Genomic DNA, 14,774 nt, shown 5'->3' with positions numbered 1-14,774 from the left:
CTGTCCAGGGTGTGTGAGTGTGTGTGTCCTGTGATGGACTGGTGTCCTATCTAGGGTGTGTGTATGTCCTGTGATGGACTGGTGTCCTGTCCAGGGTGTGTGAGTGAGTGTGTGTGTGTCCTGTGATGGACTGGTGTCCTGTCCAGGGTGTGTGAGTGTGTGTGTCTGTGTGTCCTGTGATGGACAGATGGTACCAAGCCTGGACACCCATGAGACACTGGCTTCCTCAGAAGACTCTCACGGAGGGCACACTGTCCCTAACCCGGGTCCAGAAGAATCTACAGTGATCTATAATTCCTGCGCCTCGGAAGGGTTTATGACGTCTATGTCCGGCGCCCGCGCCCGTGGACTGGCGGTTTGGCGTCGCGCTCCGCAGCTCGAGCTTCGGTGCGAGGCAGGGCGGGAGGGAGTCGATGTGGCCTCGGCGCCATCTTTGCTGGTGAGTCAATTGTGACCGTTGCGGTACAATAAACCTTTTCCCACCCCGTCCAGTATTTCTGTCGCGGCCCACGTCCCTTACAATCGACAAACTATAAAAAAAACAGTAGCCCTTCGCAACATTACACGCCATTTTTTTTATTTTAAACGTCCGCTAGATACGCAGGTGGCTCGATACCTGTCTTATCCTCGCCGGCGTCTTTATACCGGCAAGTGAATTTTATTTGGGGTCCCTCAGAATTGTGACAGAAATGTCAGTGAACCACAATAAAAAACGAAACTTTTTTTTTAAAGGCGGTGAATGGATTTTTTGAGTAACCGTGTAGCGACTAACGTAAGGAAAAAAAGTTGTCTTTCCCTACGAAGACGTTTTGGTACAGGACTTTCTTTAAATATCAGTTGTGCATAGCGTTTTACAAAAAGTTGATGATGATCTTGGAGATAATTGCAAAGGAAAATTGAGATAACTACCAAAACATTACGTGTGAAACGACAGGACAGAACTTTGAACCCACAAAGAAACAAAGGTATGAAATATTGCCTCGTCATGGGGGGTTGATAATTGTAGTAAGTGTTCCTAATTTTCGTAAAGAAATGTATATTATGGGAGTCACACGTGAGATTTAGTGTATATACGTTTCATATTGTGCATATATACGGGGTTAAAAAGTGGAATGAGTATGATTATAAACTCGTGTGTCCTATAATCAGATAATTTTTGAACAAGCTTTGATTAGACAGGTGAAAAACAACATCAGATCCTTTATTTTAATATATTCTCACGTCTGAATATCAGCTTCTCCCCTCTGGCCAACATTTCAGGGCTCCCAGGTGTAGATCCCAAATTGAAACAAATATTAATTTGTTACCCAGTTAAACAGTTAATAGAAGTGAGTGACCAGGGTAAATAAAGGTGGGTCAGTGTAAACTGTTTATTCTGGACCAGACTTCGTCATGTGTGATATGTCATGACTTCTTATATTAAGTTTTATCTTTATATTTAGTTCTACATGTGTAATAGATGCGATGTGTGTCCATAAAAAGGTTTCTCCAGGGGAAAATCAAGTTCGTTTTAAAACCATGTTTCCTTTTTAGGGTAGGTTTGCATTCCAAGTGTGGGGTTTTTGCCTTTTTGTATTTTTGCTGAGACAAGTTGCCTTTCTTATACGCGGAGGGATCTGCACGTGAGATGTCCGCTTGGTCCATTTCTGAGCTCAGTATAAGGTGTAGAAAGCATGACTGTCATCATAACCCGCATCTCACCCAGGTGTGGAATAATGTTGTGACTATTGCTTCAGCAATAACATGCTGATTGCATGTTTCTAGATGGGAATAACAGAGATCTCAACTACTGAGGGGCCTTATTAATAAAGTCTCCACAGCCGAAGCGCTGTGTCTCTTTTCAGCTGGCGATAAACCTTTCCTCGATCCTTTGCGGACTTGTTAAACTGTTCATGATCAGAATAAAAAACGCTCACGCTAATACACAAGCACCCGTGTCTCGCCAAAGCTGACAAATAAACAGACGGACAAGCCGCACTGCACGTGTGAACAGGGGAATGAGCGAGCGCGCGGGGATAGGGCGCCTCCTGCGCTTAAAAGCTTACAGCACCTGGTATTCCCAGGCGGTCTCCCATCCAAGTACTAACCAGGCCCATCCCTGTTTAGCTTCCGAGATCAGGCGTGCTCAAGGGGGTGTGGACGTAAGCGAGAGCAAGGCTCGCTGGCACCCTTCTTATTGAGAGGACAGCTCCGTCACCTCTTTTACGACGCTGCTTTTTTTCCCTTGCGTTTTTCTCTTCTTCCCACGTTCTCTCTCTTCACTGCCTTCGTCCCAGCTCTATATCACTTCAGCCTTTCACTCTTGCTTCCTTCCAATGAGGACGGAGCTGCGGGAGATAGGGCGCTATAGAGGATCGCTGTGGAGAGCTGCTGCTGTGCTTTGACATCTGAGCTCTGTGGAAAACGATCTCAATACAATTCTGAAAAACGCGACTCTCCGAACGCCAGCCGAACAAGTCTCCACAGCCGAAGCGCTGTGTCTCTTTTCAGCTGGCGATAAACCTTTCCTCGATCCTTTGCGGACTTGTTAAACTGTTCATGATCAGAATAAAAAACGCTCACGCTAATACACAAGCACCCGTGTCTCGCCAAAGCTGACAAATAAACAGACGGACAAGCCGCACTGCACGTGTGAACAGGGGAATGAGCGAGCGCGCGGGGATAGGGCGCCTCCTGCGCTTAAAAGCTTACACCACCTGGTATTCCCAGGCGGTCTCCCATCCAAGTACTAACCAGGCCCATCCCTGTTTAGCTTCCGAGATCAGACAACAGGCGTGCTCAAGGGGGTGTGGCCGTAAGCGAGAGCAAGGCTCGCTGGCACCCTTCTTATTGAGAGGACAGCTCCGTCACCTCTTTTACGACGCTGCTTTTTTTCTCTTGCGTTTTTCTCTTCCCACGTTCTCTCTCTTCACTGCCTTCGTCCCCGCTCTATTTCACTTCAGCCTTTCACTCTTGCTTCCTTCCAATGAGGACGGAGCTGCGGGAGAAAGGGCGCTATAGAGGATCGCTGTGGAGAGCTGCTGCTGTGCTCTGACATCTGAGCTCTGTGGAAAACGATCTCAATACAATTCTGAAAAACGCGATTCCCCGAATGCCAGCCGAACAAGTCTCCACAGCCGAAGCGCTGTGTCTCTTTTCAGCTGGCGATAAACCTTTCCTCAATCCTTTGCGGACTTGTAAAACTGTTCCTGATCAGAATAAAAAACGCTCACGCTAATAAACAATCACCCGTGTCTCGCCAAAGCTGACAAACAGACGGACAAGCCGCACTGCATGTGTGAACAGGGGAATGAACGAGGGAGCGGGGATAGGGCGCCTCCTGCGCTTAAAAGCTTACAGCACCTGGCATTCCCAGGTGGTCTCCCATCCAAGTACTAACCAGGCCCATCCCTGTTTAGCTTCCGAGATCAGGCGGGCTCAAGGGGCTGTGGCCGTAAGCGAGAGCAAGGCTCGCTGGCACCCTTCTTATTGAGAGGACAGCTCCGTCACCTCTTATGACGCTGCTTGTTTTCCCTTGCGTTTTTCTCTTCTTCCCACGTTCTCTCTCTTCACTGCCTTCGTCCCCGCTCTATTTCACTTCAGCCTTTCACTCTTCCTTCCTTCCAATGAGGACGGAGCTGCGGGAGAAAGGGCGCTATAGAGGATCGCTGTGGAGAGCTGCTGCTGTGCTTTGACATCTGAGCTCTGTGGAAAACGATCTCAATACAATTCTGAAAAACGCGACTCTCCGAACGCCAGCCGAACAAGTCTCCACAGCCGAAGCGCTGTGTCTCTTTTCAGCTGGCGATAAACCTTTCCTCGATCCTTTGCGGACTTGTAAAACTGTTCCTGATCAGAATAAAAAACGCTCACGCTAATACACAAGCACCTGTGTCTCGCCAAAGCTGACAAATAAACAGACAGACAAGCCGCACTGCACGTGTGAACAGGGGAATGAGCGAGCGAGCGGGGATAGGGCGCCTCCTGCGCTTAAAAGCTTACAGCACCTGGTATTCCCAGGCGGTCTCCCATCCAAGTACTAACCAGGCCCATCCCTGTTTAGCTTCCGAGATCAGACGAGATCAGGCGTGCTCAAGGGGGTGTGGCCATAAGCGAGAGCAAGGCTCGCTGGCACCCTTCTTATTGAGAGGACAGCTCCGTCACCTCTTTTACGACGCTGCTTTTTTTCCCTTGCGTTTTTCTCTTCTTCCCACGTTCTCTCTCTTCACTGCCTTCGTCCCCGCTCTATTTCACTTCAGCCTTTCACTCTTGCTTCCTTCCAATGCGGACGGAGCAGCGGGAGAAAGGGCGCTATAGAGGATCGCTGTGGAGAGCTGCTGCTGTGCTTTGACATCTGAGCTCTGTGGAAAACGATCTCAATACAATTCTGAAAAACGCGACTCTCCGAACGCCAGCCGAACAAGTCTCCGCAGCCGAAGCGCTGTGTCTCTTTTCAGCTGGCGATAAACCTTTCCTCGATCCTTTGCGGACTTGTAAAACTGTTCCTGATCAGAATAAAAAACGCTCACGCTAATACACAAGCACCCGTGTCTCGCCAAAGCTGACAAATAAACAGACGGACAAGCCGCACTGCACGTGTGAACAGGGGAATGAGCGAGCGAGCGGGGATAGGGCGCCTCCTGCGCTTAAAAGCTTACAGCACCTGGTATTCCCAGGCGGTCTCCCATCCAAGTATTAACCAGGCCCATCACTGTTTAGCTTCCGAGATCAGATGAGATCAGGCATGCTCAAGGGGGTGTGGCCGTAAGCGAGAGCAAATCTCGCTGGCACCCTTCTTATTGAGAGGACAGCTCCGTCACCTCTTTTACGACGCTGCTTTTTTTCCCTTGCGTTTTTCTCTTCTTCCCACGTTCTTCTCTTCACTGCCTCCGTCCCCGCTCTATTTCACTTCAGCCTTTCACTCTTGCTTCCTTCCAATGAGGACGGAGCTGCAGGAGAAAGGGCGCTATAGAGGATTGCTGTGGAGAGCTGCTGCTGTGCTTTGACATCTGAGCTCTGTGGAAAACGATCTCAATACAATTCTGAAAAACGCGACTCTCCGAACGCCAGCCGAACAAGTCTCCACAGCCGAAGCGCTGTGTCTCTTTTCAGCTGGCGATAAACCTTTCCTTGATCCTTTGCGGACTTGTAAAACTGTTCCTGATCAGAATAAAAAACGCTCACGCTAATACACAAGCACCCGTGTCGCGCCAAAGCTGACAAATAAACAGACGGACAAGCCGCACTGCACGTGTGAACAGGGGAATGAGCGAGCGAGCGGGGATAGGGCGCCTCCTGCGCTTAAAAGCTTACACCACCTGGTATTCCCAGGCGGTCTCCCATCCAAGTACTAACCAGGCCCATCCCTGTTTAGCTTCCGAGATCAGATGAGATCAGGCGTGCTCAAGGGGGTGTGGCCGTAAGCAAGAGCAAGGTTCGCTGGCACCCTTCTTATTGAGAGGACAGCTCCGTCACCTCTTTTACGACGCTGCTTTTTTTCCCTTGCGTTTTTCTCTTCTTCCCACGTTCTCTCTCTTCACTGCCTTCGTCCCCGCTCTATTTCACTTCAGCCTTTCACTCTTGCTTCCTTCCAATGAGGACGGAGCTGCGGGAGAAAGGGCGCTATAGAGGATCGCTGTGGAGAGCTGCTGCTGTGCTTTGACATCTGAGCTCTGTGGAAAACGATCTCAATACAATTATGAAAAACGCGACTCTCCGAACGCCAGCCGAACAAGTCTCCACAGCCGAAGCGCTGTGTCTCTTTTCAGCTGGCGATAAACCTTTCCTCGATCCTTTGCGGACTTGTTAAACTGTTCCTGATCAGAATAAAAAACGCTCACGCTAATACACAAGCACCCGTGTCTCGCCAAAGCTGACAAATAAACAGACGGACAAGCCGCACTGCACGTGTGAACAGGGGAATGAGCGAGCGAGCGGGGATAGGGCGCCTCCTGCGCTTAAAAGCTTTCTGAATTCTGAGTACGTACGGGATCCTCGGCCTTGCGCTTATAACAAAGTCCAAGTCCCTTTGCAGACAACAGCAGTTGTCACATGATTGTCTCTGAGGATGTGCGACAATGGCCAAGGAGAGCCCCGATCTGAGCTTGCGCTCACTTTTTGACCAAGACACAGATGTGTGCTGATTGGTTGAGAGTTTGGCAGGCATTGGAGACCCACGTGGTATTACCACGCCCTGCCAGTCCCTGATTGGTTGATCAAGGTGAGATATGAGTCACTTACTCTTGACACTTAGGAATGCAGTCCAGATGTCCATTTGGCACTCCCTAGACAGATAGGCGCCAATGGATGACCATTGATCATGATAGCCAGGCTTAGCTAAGTGCATCCCCATCTGGGAGCTGTCCCTTATCAAAATAAAACATCTTAAATCAGCCTGCATGAATACTTTCTCTGTGGCTGCACCACAGAGATGGAAGGTGAGATGGGGCCTCATTTAGGACAGCATACCACCACTTAATTCTGTCTTATTAACAAGCATTGCCGCTACAACGGCATCTCTCCTGTCAAACTTCCTCCTGACGTGTTTGACAGGATCTGGGCCGTGGTGAACAGTGGGAAAGATGCTCTGTGGAGAGTGAGGAACATGGGGCTGTTCAAAGGCATTGAGGTCCCAGTCAAGGCAGCAGGTATCCTGGCCCTGTTCATCACCCAAGAGAACTATTACCTCAGAGATCTGTGGAGAGAAGGGAGGGAGGAAGCAGAAAATCTGTGGGAAATAGAGAGCATAGGTCAATATCTCAAGAAACTGTGAAAAACATTATCATGTTTAAGTAAAGAATGTGATTTACACCAGAAAAAAAGAAATTGTTGCTATGTAACTGGTACCGTGTCAAAATGTAATGAGATGTGATCATATATACTGTTTTAAGTATGTATATTAATGTAAAGCTTTCTAATTTGTGATGTCCTGTATTCTTTTGTGAAAAGAAAATAAAGTTCTTAAAAAATCGATTCACCCAGGGCGAGGCTCGGCCATTGCACTCCGGCTGTGCTGACCCCTGCGAATTCCCCAAATGTGGGAATCTCGACTGCATTATTTCTGGTAGTGGGGGACTGCGTTCGCGCTCTCTCCTGATGTGCTTGGTCCAATATCAGATACGGGAGAGTTAGGACACCACGAGCTGCGATAGGATCCCAGTTCGAAAGGAGTCGATGCCACTGCTGGTTCCCGGTTTCTTTTAGTTAGAGGTCCGGAGAAGCATTTCAAGCTGGTTACACTACTCCATAAGACTTCCGGCGCCGGAAAGATGGCGACGGTTTACAGAAAGCTCTCTCGTTGTTTGTCTGTTTTAATGTTTATTTATACGTTAATACTCTTGTTTTGTGTTGGACGCTCAATGTCTGTCATTACTTATGATAGACAAACGCTTTTAAACCTGAGGATAGACTCCTTAATGTCATCAAACAACTTTTTTCACGTACCGGACCCCACCTGCTGGATCGGTCAAAGATGCGGCGAACAACAACAACAGGTGGGCAGCAGACGCCGGGGAAGACGAGGCGGCGTACTAGCGCGACTACGAAGGCGTCCGCACAGACCACCGCTGCCGTCTATTTTGTTAGCTAATGTTCAGTCACTGGACAACAAGATAGATGAGCTACATTGTCGGATCAACGCGGAAAGGGACCTGAGGGATTGCTGTGTTTATGCCTTCACTGAAACCTGGCTGAATGCATGCGTCCCGGACACCGCCATCCAGCCAAAGGGGTTCACCGTTTACCGCATGGACAGAAACCACCAAGCAACCAGCAAACACAAAGGCGGAGGCGTTTGCTTCCTGGTCAACAGCAAGTGGTGCACCGACGTGAAGGTAATCTCTAAATCCTGCTCGCCGAATCTAGAACACCTGACCATAAAATGTCGACCCTTTTATTTGCCGAGGGAGTTTTCCGCCACTATTATCACAATCGTTTACATTCAACCTCAAGCCTGCGTGGAAGCAGCACACAGCGAACTCCACTACATTATCAACAAGCACGAAAACTCCCACCCAGAAGCCGTCTCAATTGTAGTTGGGGACTTCAACCACTGCAATCTGAGGAAAGTTCTGCAAAAATACATTCAGCATGTCACTGTACCGACAAGAGGAGGAAATATTTTAGACCACTGCTACACAACAATAAAAGGGGCATACAAAGCGCTTCCCAAACCGAGTTTCGGTAAGTCGGACCACATCGCTCTCCTGTTGCTTCCTGAGTACAAACAGAAGCTGAAGACCTCCCCCACTGCGAACAGGTCAGTGCGTTGTTGGTCTGAGGAGGCGGAAAGCAAGTTAAAAGACTGCTTTGATAGTACAGACTGGGACGCATTCAGAGCTCCCGACACAGATTTAAATGACTATACGGACGCGGTCACCAGCTATATTAAATACTGCACCGACGCTTGTGTACCAGAAATGAAAATTAGGTCATTTCCCAATCAGAAACCGTGGTTCAACCACGACATTCGCAATAAAATAAAAGATAGATCCACCGCGTTCAATTCGGGGGACAAAGAGCTGTACAAGAAATCACGGTATGCATTAGAAGAAGACATAAAACGCGCCAAACGGAGCTACAGAGAGCGGCTCGAAATGCAGTGCGCTGACACCCGGAGGCTGTGGCAGGGATTACAGTCAATCACAGGCTACAGGGGCTGCAGCCAGGAGATTGACACGAACAACGCATCCCTGCCTGACGAGCTGAACCACTTCTATGCACGCTTTGATGCTCTGAACACGGGCACTGCTGAGAAGACCCCAAGTGTGCTGGGCGAGTTTGTTCTGAAACTCTCAGAGCAGGACGTGCAGAAGACTCTGAGCAGGGTGAAAACCCGTAAGGCTGCAGGGCCTGATGGGATACCACCTCGCGTCCTGAGGACATGTGCAGCCCAGCTGACCACAGTGTTTACAAACATCTTTAACTCCTCCCTGTCACAGTCCATGGTCCCCACTTGCTTTAAAAAAACCACTATTGTTCCAACCCCCAAAAAGACAAAAGTGACATGTCTGAATGATTACCGCCCAGTAGCATTAACATCTGTGGTGATGAAATGCCTGGAGAAGCTGGTGTTGTCACACATCAACTCCTCCATCACAGAGTCCCTGGACCCCCTGCAGTTCGCCTACCAGAACAACAGATCAGTGGATGATGCTGTCTCCCTGGCTCTGCATACAGCCTTGGAACACCTGGACACTAAGAACTCGTATGTGAGAATGCTGTTTGTGGACTACAGTTCAGCATTCAATTCCATCATACCCAGTCAACTGGTGACAAAGCTCAGGGGATTAGGTCTGTGCAACTCTGTCTGCAACTGGCTGCTGGACTTTCTTATCGAGAGACCACAGGTGGTGCGGATAGGCAATAAAACATCAACACCACTCACCCTGAGCACTGGAACCCCACAAGGCTGCTGTCTGAATCCAAGGTTGTACTCCCTATTTACTCACGACTGCACAGCAAGACACAGCAATAACCGCATCATCAAGTTTGCCGATGACACCACTATAATAGGACTGATCAGTGATGATGACGAGTCCACTTACAGGGATGAAGTTGTACAGCTGCTTAGGTGGTGTCATAGCAATAACCTGGACTTGAACATAAAGAAAACGAAAGAGCTAATAGTGGACTTTCGGAGACACAGGCCACACACTCACAGCCCACTCAGTATTGATGGAACGGAAGTGGAAACAGTCACCAGCTTTAGGTTTTTGGGAATTCACATCTCTAAAGATCTAACCTGGACTGTGAACACTGACTCTATCATGAAGAAGGCTCAGCAGCGCCTTTATTTCTTAAGGTGCCTCAAGCGATGGGGGATGCCAATACATGTGTTGGTGAACTTCTACCGCTGCACTATCGAGAGCGTCCTCACCAACGGGATCACCGTGTGGTATGGCAACACCTCTTCGTGAGAAAGAAAGGCACTGCAGAGAATGGTCAATATGGCCCAGAAGATCATTGGCTGCGGTCTCACCGAGATTAAACAGCTCTACAAGGACCGCTGCCATGGTAGAATTCTGGCCATCACAGAGGACAGTCACCACCCCGGGCATGAGCTCTTCACCCCACTGCCCTCAGGCAAGAGATATAAGAGCATACGGACACTTACCACTAGATTCTTCAATAGCTTCTATCCACAAGCAGTGAGACTGGCGAACACATTTAGCCATCCCCCTCGGACCACACCCACACCATCACCATCTACCTCATTGTAATTTATTTATTGTACGTCTCCAGTCATTGTTTACATGTCTGTATTGTTTACATTCAAACTGCCTGCATGTTTACTTGCACATTGTCTATTGTTTGCACATTGTCTTGATGCACTGTTTGCACTTTGTTTTGTTTTTACACTTGTTTTACAATCGAGAGACTTTCTGTAAGTAAGAATTCCATTGTACCAGTACCGGTTACATATGGCAATAAAGTTCAAGTTCAAGTTCAAGTTCCTTCCGGACATTCATTCCCTTTTCAAAGTCAGTCGTTTTGCTGTTGTCTGCATTATTTAGGCTGATTATCGAGGTTAGCCTTTATTTGGTCATGGGGGCCTCGGTACTGTATGCTAATTCTCAAGACAGTTTCACCCGTTTTCTGATTGCTAGGTTCTGTACCAGTGCAGACATGTCAAACAGTGAATGGCTGTACCTCTATTGTATCCGTGCTCAATGAATGAAATCAGTAATAAATGAATATATGTATAGTTATACGAAAAACAAGTGGTTTATCGACTCATCTTCATTTGCTGATTTAGAGGCAGCTTCGATATTCGGGGGAGGCGTAAAACATGGTGCTGATCTTTGGAAAGCAGGAGGCAAAACTGACACGTTCTCATACAAGGAGCTGAAACCAGGCCACCTGGGTGAAGATCAGGTATCGTAACCGCTAGACCATATGGGAGCATACAGCCATGTTGTGCGTGCGTCATGTAAGCAAACTGTAATTGCTGCCTTCATGACCTGCTTGATGGAGAAAACACACTCAGAGTGTCGAAGGGTTGATGTATACTAGGGCTCAGTTGAAATGCAGCGTCAGGACTTTTCAGACTAGTGTCACACAAAGAGAGTACATCCTTTCCTACTGGCCGTGTATGTCTCGGTAACTCGCTGTGATCGTATAGTGCTCAGAATTTGTGTTGTGGCCGCAACAACCCCGGTTCGAATCCGCATACTGGCAGAATAGGAGGAGTGCTGCCTGACTGGATCGTTGATGAACGACAGAGGCCACTCCGACCTCCTCTTGGTTTTCTTCAATGACTTACTAAGGATCTTCTTCACATTCGCCCATGCAGGAGAAGCCAGTTACACCAAAGCAAACGCAGGAAAGAGACCAGGAGGGACTTGTTTACACCGAGAGTGGTCGGAGAATGGAACAATGCGCCCAGCCCTGTTGCTGGAGCCGATTCTTGATGAGATCTTGGGCTCACTAAGAGGCCCCCGCTGGATGCTAATCTTTCTGTTGTTCTTGCAGGTCCTGCGCTGCTTTTGAGCCGACAGAGCTCGTCCTGGTCTGTCGGCACAGCCCAATTGCAAATGATCGGCTCCACGTACAGAAGGAACGTGCGTTTGGTACAAGAGTGCACGAAGGCACCGGAAATACATTGGGAACAAATGACCGGTCGCTCAAGACCTCTGTGAAGTACAGGAGCGTGCAAAACGAGGCTGTTTCTGCCCGGTCTCGAACCGGGGACCTTGCGTGTGTTAGGCGAACGTGATAGCCGCTACACTACGGAAACCTGCAGGAACTGCTGCTGGTGTCTTGCTTGTGTTTCGGGCTGAGAAAGGGACGCGTCACTTTAGGCAGGGGGCGCTGGAGAGAGGAACAAAGGGCGCGATGAAACAAAATGCCGAAACCCGGGATCAAACCAGGGACCTGTAGATCTTCAGTCTAACGCTCTCCCAACTGAGCTATTTTGGCGGTGCGGAGAGCCCACAGCCACCTGCTCCAGCCTTCCTGTGTTGCGGCATGAGCGCACCAAGAGTAGCGGGAGAGTGTTGCAGGAACGTCACTCTGAAGGAAAGCCACCCAGGTGCGCCCTCTGAGCTCTGTCCAGCGCATCTTCCTCGCATGGACTCCTGCCTGCGACGGGCAGGAAACAATTAGCAAGAACAGAACGACACCCTATGGGTGTCTCATGACCGCACCTTAGGTTGTGACACGTGCAGGTGTGAGGGGTTGCCGGGCTACTTTGGAGCAGAGCTTGGGCGGAGGGGGGGCGGGAAAGCAGACAAAGAGGTGACACCTCAAGGTCTGCACGATCACAGCTCTCCGCCGCCCCAGGCTTCCGCTCGATAAGCTACTGGACACACCCGCCCCTCCTCACACAGACCGTGGAAAAGCCCCCGAGTGGGAGGGCTCTCTCTTCCTCCCAGGAGCTCTTGGACACGACGCACAGACAGGGCGCGGGGAGCTGCCGCCTGCAAACACGGCTCCAGGCAGGACTCCACTCCGCAGGAGCCGCAGAGCAGAGGAGATGGGGGCAGCTTAGCTCCTGTGCAGAGACCTGAGCTGTTGTTGCTGCGGACGCTGTCTTTTCTGCACTCGGGGTAGGAGTGAATGTTGAGTTGCCCTTAGAAATGAAGCAGAGCACTTCAACGGCACGGGTGTGTGTGTGTGCGTCCGCCCTGGTGATTCTGGGAGACAGATCGAACCTGGGCTAAAAGAGAGGGGGCTTAGCCCTCTTCCATTTGCTAGTTCAAAGTTGTACAACCCATTTGTATCTGCTAGGTGGCGCAGTCGTCGTGCACAAAGAACGCTTTGAAAAGCGTCAAAGGCAAGTCATTCCGAGTTGGTCGTTTGTGTTTTCCGTTCAGACGCGAAATGCTGAAATGATCTCTCGGCTCCTCGGTTGTCATCCCTGACATCCCAACCCCACCACTCACTGTGTAAAGCAGTGTCGTATGGCCCTGACATCACACCCCCACCACTCTCTACGGAAAGCACTGTCGTATAGCCCTGACACCCACCCCTCCACTCATTGAATAAAGCAGTGTCATCAAGCCCCGACATCCCACCCCCGCCACTCTCTACATAAAGAAGTGTCGTATGGCCCTGATATCCCACCCCCACCACTAACTGCGTAAGGTAGTATCTTCAGGCCCTGACATCCCAATCCCGCAACTCTCTGCGTAAAGAAGTGTCATATGGACCTGACAACCACCCGTCCACTCTGTGCTTAAAGCAATGACATCAAGCCCTGACATTCCACCCCCTTCACTCCCTGCACTGTCATATGGCCCTGACACCCACCACTCCACTCTCTGTGTAAAACAGTGTCATATGGCCCTGACATCACACCCCCACCACTCTCTGCGTAAAGCAGTATCGTCAGGCCCTGACATCACACCCCTGCGACTCCCTGCGTAAAGCACTGTCGTATAGCCCTGACACCCACCCCTCCACTCTCTGTGTAAAACAGTGTCGTTTAGCCCTGACATCCCAACCCTGCCACTCTCTGTGTAAAGCAGTATCGTCGGGCCCTGACATCCCACCCCTGTCACTCTCTTCGTAAAGGAGTATGGTCAGGCCCTGACATCCCACCCACGCCACTCTCTGCCTAAAGCACTGTCATATGGCCCTGACACTCACCCCTCCACTCTCTACGTTAAGCAGTGTTGTCAGGCCCTGACATCCCACCCCCTACACTCTCTGCGTAAAGCACTGTCGTATGGCCCTGACATCCCAGCCTCACCGCTCACTGCGTTAAGCACTGTCGTATGGCCCTGACACTCACCCCTCCACTCTCTGCATTAAGCAGTGCTGTCAGGCTCTGACATCCCAACCCCGCCACTCTCTGCGTAAAGAATTGTCGTATGGCCCTGACACCCACCCCTCCACTCTCTGCATAAAGCAGTGTCCTCAAGCCCTGACATCCCACCCCCGCCACTATCTGTGTAAAGCAGTATCGTCAGGCCCTGACATCCCACCTCTGCCACTCTCTGCGAAAAGAAGTGTCATATGGCCCTGATACCCACCCCTCCATTCTCTGCATAAACCAGTGTCTTCATGCCCTGACACCCACCCCTCCACTCTCTGCATAAAGCAGTGTTGTTAAGCCCTGACATCCCACACCCTCCACTATCTGCGTTAAGCACTTTTGTATGGCCCCGACATCCCACCCCCGTCAATCTCTGCGTAAAGCAGTATGGTCAAGCCCTGACATCCCAGCCTCGTCGCTCACTGCGTTAAGCACTGTCGTATGGCCCTGACATCCCACCCCTGCCACTCTCTGCGTAAAGATGTGTCGCATGGCCCTGACACCCACCCCTCAACTCTCTGCATAATGCAGTCTCGTGAGGCCCTGACATCCCAACCCCGCCACTCTCTGTGTAAAGCACTGTCGTATGGCCCTGACATCACACCCCTCCACTCTTTGCGTTAACCCCTGTCGTATGGCCCTGACACCCACCCCTCCACTCTCTGCATAAAGCAGTGTCGTATGGCCCTGACACCCACCCCTCCACTCTCTGCATAAAGCAGTGTCGTATGGCCCTGATACCAACCCCTCCACTCTCTGCATTAAGCAGTGCTGTCAGGCTCTGACATCCCAACCCCGCCACTCTCTGCGTAAAGAATTGTCATATGGCCCTGACACCCACCCCTCCACTCTCTGCATAAAGCAGTGTCCTCAAGCCCTGACATCCCACCCCCGCCACTATCTGTGTAAAGCAGTATCGTCAGGCCCTGACATCCCACCTCTGCCACTCTCTGCGAAAAGAAGTGTCATATGGCCCTGATACCCACCCCTCCATTCTCTGCATAAACCAGTGTCTTCATGCCCTGACATCCCACCC

General features: G+C 50.2%; 1 protein-coding gene, 4 non-coding genes and 4 pseudogenes across 5 annotated transcripts in view; 1 reads left to right on the top strand and 8 right to left on the bottom strand.

Annotated features, from left to right (window-relative positions):
- LOC138242549 (antigen WC1.1-like) overlaps positions 1–14,774 on the bottom strand; it is a 621,195-nt gene that overhangs the window by 278,064 nt on the left and 328,357 nt on the right. The window lies entirely within an intron of this gene.
- Positions 2,039–2,147, bottom strand: LOC138219081 (5S ribosomal RNA; annotated as a pseudogene).
- LOC138219184 (5S ribosomal RNA) lies at positions 2,685–2,800 on the bottom strand (annotated as a pseudogene).
- LOC138219205 (5S ribosomal RNA) lies at positions 3,331–3,439 on the bottom strand (annotated as a pseudogene).
- On the bottom strand, positions 3,975–4,093 carry LOC138245322 (5S ribosomal RNA). Its single transcript, XR_011193932.1, has one exon. It is a non-coding gene; the product is annotated as a 5S ribosomal RNA (ribosomal RNA).
- Positions 4,631–4,749, bottom strand: LOC138218269 (5S ribosomal RNA; annotated as a pseudogene).
- LOC138216728 (5S ribosomal RNA) lies at positions 5,286–5,404 on the bottom strand. Its single transcript, XR_011180440.1, has one exon. It is a non-coding gene; the product is annotated as a 5S ribosomal RNA (ribosomal RNA).
- On the top strand, positions 6,912–7,074 carry LOC138243638 (U1 spliceosomal RNA). Its single transcript, XR_011192291.1, has one exon. It is a non-coding gene; the product is annotated as a U1 spliceosomal RNA (small nuclear RNA).
- On the bottom strand, positions 11,826–11,898 carry trnaf-gaa (transfer RNA phenylalanine (anticodon GAA)). Its single transcript has one exon. It is a non-coding gene; the product is annotated as a tRNA-Phe (tRNA).

The sequence above is a fragment of the Lepisosteus oculatus genome, chromosome 14 (assembly GCF_040954835.1).
Source record: "Lepisosteus oculatus isolate fLepOcu1 chromosome 14, fLepOcu1.hap2, whole genome shotgun sequence".
Taxonomy (NCBI): Eukaryota; Metazoa; Chordata; class Actinopteri; order Semionotiformes; family Lepisosteidae; genus Lepisosteus; species Lepisosteus oculatus.
The sequence above is the reverse complement of the archived record's forward strand: the minus strand, read 5'-3'. Positions and strand labels throughout refer to the sequence as shown.